Below are 8,598 nucleotides of genomic sequence, written 5' to 3'. Positions count from 1 at the left end.
AATTCTAGTTCATCTATAACATTGTAGTTTAGTTCATTTTTACAACACCATAAGATTTATATACCCCTACCAAGTCAAAAAGTCAGTATTATTTTGGTTTACTTGCTTATTTTGTGGGAAACCCGATAATAAAAATTGGTTAACAGTCTCTTTAAAATGTCGACGACTAAACTATTTTTAAATCAATCATTCCACAGTACAGAGAAATTAAATAATTAAAGGAACAACAAACCGTTTTACTATTATGAAAATTTTCATATATTAAAATTAAACTTTCTTTAAGCAAAAGTACTTTATTATAAAAACTTATGATGAAAGTTTTTAGTACAATGTTTTTTGTGAATAAAAATTATGACCACGTGGAACAGAGAGTAGTTCATTTTAACCCGCTGTTTGGACATTTTGACTTATCCTTTTTTTATTCATCTTAGGTAGTTTTTTCACATATCTTGCTGGAAAAAATGGAAACAAAAATGAAAATTGTTAAAAATTAACACCATGTAATGAAATATAATTTTTAATTCTTCATTTTAGCTTGTAACTTACCATATTTGGGGCATTTTATCAAATGGTGTAAAGAATTCAACTTTTCTTTGGAAAACGTATCTCATAAAATGTGTACCTGAAACAATTAGAAAAATAATGAAGTATTCTATATAAACTCATAAAACTGTCTTGTTATCGATGTGAAGGATATAATAAAATAAATATTCTAGTTGAAAGAAAGCCAAAGTTTTTATATAAAACTTACCAATTCTCTATTAAATTGTACGCTGAGGGGAAATATAAAAAGTTGTCCAAATTTATTTGGGTTACTCTGAAATTAAATATTAAATAAAATTATTAAATAAGTTTTCAAAAAATCTAATGAAAAAAATATTAATAGGCATTAAAAACCAAATATTCTTGATAACCCTAGACAGTCATCATTCGTCAAAATGACGACACGTAATTTAATTTTCGATTTAAAATGCATTTTAGTCTATTGGGAAATGGTGAATTTAAGTTATACTAATTCCACCGTTTTATGAATTTTTGTTTTATACTACTTAAAACCAAATTGAATAAGAAAATAAACACAAGTTTGGTTCACTTTTTCGCTCACGATGAAAATTTTAGCGTCTTGAAATGAGCCGTAGTCAAAATGACAAAGTCTGACGTTAATGTACAAAAAATAAGGATGACTGTCCAGGGCTAAAAGAAAGTTAAAGAATCCTTACCAATTCACTATTAAATTACAGGCAAAGGAGTACTAACAATTTGTCCAAATGTTTAAGGGGTTATTCTGAAATTAAATATTTGTTTTTACATTAAAAATATTACATTGGTTTCCAAAAAATTTGATTAAAGAAATACTAAAATAAGGCATTAAAAACCTGTAGTTTTGATGATAAAAAGGTCACAAAAACGTAAATATTCTAGTTAAAATAAAGCCAATTTTTAAAAGAAAACTTACCAATTCTCTATTTTTTATTTGTTCGAATCCATCTGGAGTTGCTCTGAAATTAAATATTGTTTTTACAACAAAGAAAAGCATTAAACTGGTTTCGAAAAAAATTAATTAACAAATAATAATATACATAAAAAATATTTTTAAAAGAAAGCCATATTAAAAAAATACTTACCAATTTATGAATAAACTATACGCTGAGATATAACAAAAATTTTCCAAATTCATCTGGAATTGAATATTAATTTTTTACATAGAATAATAAAAATTTCAATACACTTTCAATTTCAACATATTTTCCTAAATATTCGTAATAACTTTTTTCTAAACTACCGATAAAATATTAATAACTTTCATTTAAAAGGTTTAATAAACAAACACCAATATATGTCTCAAAAATCCAAAATATTCCATGCCTTTATACTCCCTTGTTGCATACCTACTTAAAAGATGCAACAGCCCACGCCAACGCCAACTATACAACTGAAGCATGCCAAACAAAACCAAGCAAAGCCAAAACATTCCTACAACGACAAAAACACATGTGCCTTTATTGAAAACAACACCTCATCCAGCCAAATAAACCATCCCCGAATAACAAACACACACACACACAAACCACTAAATGCACAAAAATAACAAACAACCCCACGCTCATGTATACACAACAAAACTCAAGTAACATCATCTTTACATTAATCACATTCCACTATGCCGACAAAGATCTCTGTACTATGCATTAGTTCATCGCATCTGCTAACAATTTACTCTAAGAATAATATTCGTAAAGGCACACCAGTTTACGATCAATGAAACGTTTAACTTAAAATTTGCAAAATTTTCAAGAAATGTTATCTACCATTTTTGACGAAAATGTCTATAAATTTAATTACATGTGAACTAAAAATATTTCATTGGGTAATTTTTTACCAACAATTATTAACTATAGGAATTGTCAGTAAGAAATTGCTATCCACTTTCAAGTTCATTTTTCGTAAAAAAATATTTTCTCATACAAAAAAATCTTATAGTAAATTGCACTTATTATTTACAAAATACTTTACATTTCACAAGTAGTTTTATAGCATGACAAACGAATTTTTAACTACCAGTTAAGAAATTTTTTAAGGAAATTTCCATCGTATTTTGTAGGCCATGAACTAAACGATTGCTACTTAGAATTTGTAAAATTTCCTTCCGAGTAGTTAATTTTCGTTGAAGATGCGAAAAATGAACTAAAATTCTGGAAAATTCTTGTAATACATTAATGTAAAAATTTTCTTAAATTTACGAGACACTTTTTTTTCTGTGTAATTATAGACCGATTTGGACCAATTTTTGCATGGCTTTTAAAGACCATATACTTACACCACGTAACAAATTTCAACCGGATCGGATAAATTTTTCTCCTCGAAGAGGCTCCGGAAATTAAATCTGGAGATTGGTTTATATGGGGGCTATGTATAATTATAGACCGATATGGACCAATTTTCCCACGGTTTCTAGAGACCATATACTTACACCACGTACCAAATTTCAACCGGATCGGATGAATTTTGCTCCTCCAAGAGGCTCGGCAAGCCAAATTTGAGCGTCGGTTTATATGGGGGCTATACGTAAAAGTGGTCCGATATGGCCCATTTGCAATACCATCCGACCTACCTCAATAGCAGCTACTTATGCCAAGTTTCAAGTCGATAGCTTGTTTCGTTCGGAAGTTTGCGTGATAGAATTTCTTAAAATTGTCATAAAAAGTGTTATTCAGCAAAAAAAAGTGGTATAATTATTAAAAAAATTTTATATTTTTTAATAAAATATAATATACAAATTAAATGCAGATTTTTCTATACAATTGGGAAAGAGCAAAAGTGGGTTGAGTTGACTGTATACAACTTTGCCAAAAAAGAGAGGAGTCGCAGCAAAATATCATCCATTATATTTTTTTATACAAATGATATCGATGTCTTTGAATGCTAATAAACCTTGCCCTCGGGAATTTCTTAACAGTAGGGCAAAAAGTGTGACTCGCAATAAAATGTGGCACGCTTATTTAAAAAAAAATGCCCTTATTTTTAATAAAGAAAAATTGACAAATTAAATCTAGTTCATTTAAAGGAATTATTAAAACAATTTCTCAGTTTAGATCTTAATTAATCTGAAAATCTTTGCATACTTTCAGGCGGTACTTGTTATCTGAGAATTTGGAAATATTTCAGAGCAGTGTTTCATGTTATATAATCGCAATTTGAGGTAGTTTCAGAAAGGTTTCGTGGCAGTCAAGGAAACATGAATTTGGTGATAAACACCGGAAACTAAAAGATAATGCAAACAATGGCCTTTACTAGAATTAAGAAGAAGGCAAAAATTGTCTCACCGACCAACGAATGAGGACTTTCCCCTCTTCTTTCAATAGTATGTATATATACTGTTGAAAGGAAAGGGAAAAGACCTCATTCATTGGTCGGTGAGACAATTTTTGCCTTCTTCTTAATTCTAGTGAAGGCCATTGTTTGCATTATTTTTTAGTTTCCGGTGTTTATCGCCGAATTCATGTTTCCTTGACTGCCACGAAACCGTTCTGAAACTACCTCAAATTGTGATTATATAACATGAAACACTGCTCTGAAATATTTCCAAATTCTCAGATAACAAGTGCTCGTTCAATCTGCGTTGTATTTTACGTGTAAGCCGTTTAAGGAGCACCTAGAAATTAGGCTTGCCAGATGGCCGGGATTCGCCTGGATTGTCCCGGAATTTAGTCTCTAGGAAGTGTCCCGAATCATTCACAAAATTTGCCAAAAATCCCGGAATTTCAATTACTCAAGGCATATGTTTTAATTTTTTCAATTTCTTATAAAAGAAAACGGTTTGAAATTAAATCGCTTTCAAATATATTTTTGGTTTTGGATTTTCATACATTTTTGAAATGTACATTTGTCTGTCAGATGTTGTACCATTTCATTCAATTTCATCACTATGAGAAACAAATCAAATCACTGTCTTTCGAATCATCAGCTGTCACTTTTTTTTAAATGTAAAAAAAATATACGCAAATATGTAATTTTATTTCAAATTCACGTTTTTCTGCGAAATGAATTTTTACCAATTATAAGTCAAGTCTGTTACTGCCTGCCAATATTTCAAAGTTCGATTTTATCCCTATCACTACCACAGACTCTTTAGTGACACTATAACGATTGCCAACTCTGATGCGAAATATACCCAAAACCATATCCATGGCGATATCCTAGTATCGAAAGTCACTACAAAAGAAGCAGCGATTGTCACCTGAGATTTTAAGCCAGTAAATATGACTCATATTTCCATGACTCATATAGGTTTCCGTGTTTAAAACAAAAATTTTTCCAAAAATGTTTACGTTTGATATAAAATAATCGCAGCCATCTTAGGAGAAGTTTCAGAGGCTCCAACATATTTAGGATTTTCAAAGTCTGCAGACAAAAACGACTACACCATGACGTTTATGAAAATTTACCAAGTGATATGGGCAACTATTTTCGAAAAATGTAATTGTGTTTGCTTGTCCCGACAAATCCCGGAATGTATGGAGCAATGTCCCGGATTCCGGCAAACCTTCATCTGGCAACCCTACTAGAAATGCCTAACGAAAAACATCCGGGAACCAGGGAGGGACTTAGGGACATTTTATCATATATACAGTGAAACCTCCCAAACTTCGATACTCTGAAAACCAGACACCTCCCAAAAGGAGACAGTTGTCGCGAGACGATTGCTCTACTAATACATTAACCTTTCATAACTGAATATCGCCCAAATGTGGACAAAATTTAGGCGACACCAACTTTTGAGAGGTTTTCCTTTATTTAATTTCTAGAACCAACTATAGATACAATTGTTTTTTCTAAAAACTTAAAAACAATTTCCGCAAATATTATACAACTTTTAGAATATAGTAAATTTATCTTATGTTAGAATACCTTCATCACTTAGTAGATATGTATACAAACAGATGATACCTGCATATGTTAAAAACATTTCTTGCTCAAAACCAAAACTTTTTTTTACTTCATCTTAGAAAACTTAGACACCAAAACCAGATGTTACCTTGGGAAGAAAACCAGCAAACTTATAACTTTCTCCTATCATTCTCCTTTGCTCTCATCCTCCATTAGAAATGTATTATCGAACTTATTAGGATTCCCTCGTGCCACTTTTCTTGGTATATATTTTCATAATTTTTGTTGTTGTGGATATTTATATGTCGAAACAATCTGTATGACTATGACTACATAAGCTTTTACGGTATCTAAGATTTATGGTAATTTCATGTGTATGTGTTCCTCTCTCTCTCTCTCTTTTCCTTTTGCCATAGACAAACGTGAAATGGAGAATCTTCATCCTTTGGGCTTGGAAATTCATAAGCTAAGAATATGGTAGAATAAGAGCAAACCACATTGAATCAAGTGGGTTTCCGAAGCCTTAATGCATATCTTTACCTTACTCTCTGGCCACACATTCAAAATGAATTTCCGTTTTATGCGAAAGCCATCTTAGTCAGTTTCGCAAGAGTTCCATGATCTCCAAGTTAGATGGTATAGCATGAAGCTATCGGTAGATATAAAACCAGTACACGTTGGTTGGTTTAAGTTTATGTGGAGGACATGTTTGTGGTTCTTGAGGTTTTACCATATTTGTCCCAAGTCGTTTTTAGTTATCGTTGGAATGAAATTTAATATTTGTTGCCCTTAATGCTATACTTTAATATTTAGAGTAAATTACCCTTCAACCTATGAAAGCGAAGATTAAAATTAATGTATATTAGATTTGAAATATTTTTGATGGTAATTTGAGATTTAATATAATTTATGTTGGAACTTCTATGATATATAAAGATAGATGAAATTTCATGGTTCCATTTTGTCAAGTGGACTCACACATGCTGTGATATATACGATTCGTACTTGGCTACAAGATGGGTGTCCTTGGAAGTCAGTCTTATATCCAATCAAAATGTTTTATTAATTGACAGAGAACTTCTAGGCACGGTTGCCAGATTTTTTTGAGAGAGATCCACAAAATTTCGAAATAATTTTCCCCCCATGAAAAATCCCCAAAGAAAAAAAATTATTGTATATGTGCAAATTTTATTTATAATCGGGCTGCCACTTTAACCTAACCTAACCTTTAATAGGTAAGGACTTCAGCAAGTCTGTTAGCTCGTCAATTGTTGCAATCGATGTGTGTTTTGCAATAAAAATTGCGTAGTTTTTTTTTCAGAAAGTTATACTATTCCAGCCAAAACTAATCTACCAAAAATTGGAGAAAATCCAAACCAGAATTATTTTGTCAAAATTTTATTTCTATAGGAAAATTTTCTTAAAATTCTATTTCTGTAGAAAGTTTTGTCAACAGTTTATTTCCTTAGAAAATTTTCTCAAAATTTTACTTCTACAGAAAATTTTGTCAAAATTTTATTTCAATAGATAACTTTGTCAAAATTTTATTTCACTAGAAAATTTTGTCAAAATTTTATTTCTATAGACAATTTTGTCAAAATTTTATTTCTATAGAAAATTGTGTCAAAATTTTATTTCTATAGAAAATTTTGTCAAAATTTTATTTCTATAGAAAATGTTGTCAAAGTTTTATTTCTATAGAAAATTTTGTCAAAATTTTATTTCTATAAAAAATTTTGTCAAAATTTTATTTCTGCAGAAGACCCTGTAAAAATTTTATTTTTGTAGAAAATTTTGTCAAACTTTTATTTCTCTAGAAGATTTTGTCAAAATTATATTTTTATAGAACATTTTGTCAAAATATTATTTCCATAGGAAATTTTGGCAAAATTTTATTTCCATAGGAAATGTTCTCAAAATTTTATTTCTTTAGAATATTTTCTCAAAATTTTATTTCTATAAAAAATTTTGTCAAAATTTTATTTCTATAGAAAATTTTGTCAAAAATTTACTTCCATAGAAAATGTTGTCACAATTTTATTTCTATAGAATGTTTTTAAAGCTTTTATTTCTATAGCAAATGTTGTCAAAATTTAATTTCTATGACATTGTTATATTTCTATAGAATATTTTTAAAACTTTTATTTCTATAGCAAATGTTGTCAAAATTTAATTTCTATGACATTGTTATCAAAATTTTATTTGTATAGAAAATTATATCAAAATTTTATTTTTATAGAATATTTTATCAAAATTTTATTTCTACAAAAAAAATTGTCAAAATTTTACTTCTATAGAAAGTTTGTGAAGTACCTCTTAGTTGGAGAGGAATATTTTGCAAAACCTACCAAAGCCCATAAGCGTTATTGTACTTCGCATTTACACGTTCTATAACAAATTTTATACTGTGATTGTGATTAAAAGTGGAAATATCCCCAGAAAAAGCCTCAAACGCGAAAAATCCCAGTTTGGGGAACAATCCCCTAATCTGACAACACTGCTTCTAGGCCGGAATTCTCCTCCTTAGATCCTACTGCAATAAGACATTATGTGCTATGTAGCACGTACTGAAATCCTCATTGTGCAGTTCTTCGCTGAGATCTACAGGACGACAATGGTCCAGATTTTCTGAACACCAGTTCACCTATTTCCCCCATTGAAACATTCAGACTTGTACATCTCCACCTGAGACCTTGAGGAGTACAAATTTAGCCTTTGGGATCTCCGACAATTCCATGACTGAGACACTGAAGCATACAATTAGATTTTCGCATTGAAATCTTCTTACGTGCAATACCCATACTGAAGCCTTCGGATTTGAGATTACCGAGATTACCCACACAGATGTCATCGGACTGTCCACTCACTTAGTGAGACCTTCGGGACTACAATTCTTGCACAAAAACCCTGCGATTATGGAATTCCACAAATGAGACCTTTAAGCCTACTTTTCTCTCAATGAGATCTTTTGAGCTATAGTATTCTCACTGTGACCTATTCTCCGATGTAGGTTAGGTTAGGTGGCAGCCCGATGTATCAGGCTCACTTAGACTATTCAGTCCATTGTGATACCACATTGGTGAACTTCTCTCGATGTACAATTCGGTCTCACACATTGCCAGCAAATCCATCACCGAGACATTGATGTATTGATTCCCCCACTGAGGTGTCCGGACCTACAGTTCCCCCACTGATACCTTCAGAGCTCTT

General features: G+C 30.9%; 1 long non-coding RNA gene across 1 annotated transcript; it reads right to left on the bottom strand.

Moving 5' to 3' along the window:
- Positions 1 to 535: 535 nt before the first annotated feature.
- Positions 536 to 1,679, bottom strand: LOC142225135 (uncharacterized). Its single transcript, XR_012719212.1, has 5 exons — positions 1,626 to 1,679; positions 1,457 to 1,499; positions 1,221 to 1,285; positions 752 to 817; positions 536 to 622 (listed from the first exon to the last, which is right to left on the bottom strand). It is a non-coding gene; the product is annotated as an uncharacterized LOC142225135 (long non-coding RNA).
- Positions 1,680 to 8,598: the final 6,919 nt, after the last annotated feature.

Source organism: Haematobia irritans, chromosome 2 (assembly GCF_050003625.1).
Source record: "Haematobia irritans isolate KBUSLIRL chromosome 2, ASM5000362v1, whole genome shotgun sequence".
Taxonomy (NCBI): Eukaryota; Metazoa; Arthropoda; class Insecta; order Diptera; family Muscidae; genus Haematobia; species Haematobia irritans.
Note: the sequence above shows the minus strand (reverse complement) of the source record. Positions and strands in the feature narration are given on the sequence as shown.